This window comes from Etheostoma spectabile, chromosome 15 (genome assembly GCF_008692095.1).
Source record: "Etheostoma spectabile isolate EspeVRDwgs_2016 chromosome 15, UIUC_Espe_1.0, whole genome shotgun sequence".
In the NCBI taxonomy this organism is placed as follows: domain Eukaryota; kingdom Metazoa; phylum Chordata; class Actinopteri; order Perciformes; family Percidae; genus Etheostoma; species Etheostoma spectabile.
Window position 1 is genome coordinate 16,925,332 of NC_045747.1, and position 1,011 is coordinate 16,926,342.

Sequence of the window (1,011 nt, forward strand, 5' to 3'; positions counted from 1 at the left end):
CACCTGAAAAATAAACAGGAAACAGCAGTCAGAATAACCTGAATCCTACAAGGTTAAAACATTTTCTTTCCCCTACATCAATCATCTCATCAGAGTCTGCCTTGTCAAGGGCAGAACTGCACTTCTGTCATCACTAGTGTTCTGAGCCCAGTGCTATACATCACAGGAGATAGCATTCAGTGTCTGCTACTCAAAGGCCAAGAGACGCTGCGTTGGGACAAACCTGATTTAAGTCCAGTCTGTACGTGGCTTCACTTTAACACCTGAAGAAAGAAGAAAAACATTTTAATTGTGTTACAATTCTCACATTCACACTTATTTGTGTAGTTTCTCCTCAGAAACTCTGGCTTGTCAGGGCCAAAGATGCACGTTTGTCTTCATCCAGACTCGGAGCCCAGTGCAAGTCATCAGGGGAGAGGGACAGCTAAATTCATACAACTGGCAGGAAATAAGAGAAGCACTGGGCTGCAGTAGCGGACATGCACCAGTATAGCTAGATTCAAACAAAACTTCAATCTCTTAAACAAATATCAAAAGCAATAAACTTAATTTAGTATACAAAGCCATCTTACCATTTTAGTGATATGCTCAGAGACTAGTTGAGACATCATGGACTTTCATCGAAGGCAACTTAGGACTAAGTTTATTTAATTTTAAATCTCCTTGATAGAAGTGTATGCTATTTGTAGTCTGGACTCAAGGAGCCTCAGAGTTTTATTGCTCTCCAGTGGACACATATGATGCTATTACTAGACCTTTGTCCAATTTGACATTTTCACCAAAAGATATTGTAAACAATGTGTGTCTAGCTGGAAGAGCCGTTAACTGCCTTCAGGACATTTACAATAATGAGCATACCTACATTTTAATAGGGGTGTGCAAAAATGTATTTGAATCGTGATTCAAGCTTGAACTATAGATTCTTTTTTTATTGTATGTCTACTGCAATCATTTATTGATCAAAGGGAAAATTCAAAGTCCCAGTTGCTTACAAAAATGTACATAGAGATT

General features: G+C 38.6%; 1 long non-coding RNA gene and 2 other non-coding genes across 4 annotated transcripts in view; all 3 read right to left on the reverse strand.

Moving 5' to 3' along the window:
• Positions 1 to 76: 76 nt before the first annotated feature.
• LOC116702872 (uncharacterized) overlaps positions 77 to 1,011 on the reverse strand; it is a 2,207-nt gene continuing 1,272 nt past the window's right edge. For both annotated transcript variants that reach the window (XR_004335275.1, XR_004335274.1), the window contains one exon: positions 77 to 263. This is a non-coding gene — a long non-coding RNA (uncharacterized LOC116702872). The remainder of the gene's footprint in view (positions 264 to 1,011) is intronic.
• Positions 83 to 172, reverse strand: LOC116703819 (small nucleolar RNA SNORD88). Its single transcript, XR_004335520.1, has one exon. It is a non-coding gene; the product is annotated as a small nucleolar RNA SNORD88 (small nucleolar RNA).
• On the reverse strand, positions 328 to 419 carry LOC116703816 (small nucleolar RNA SNORD88). The gene has a single exon (XR_004335518.1). It is a non-coding gene; the product is annotated as a small nucleolar RNA SNORD88 (small nucleolar RNA).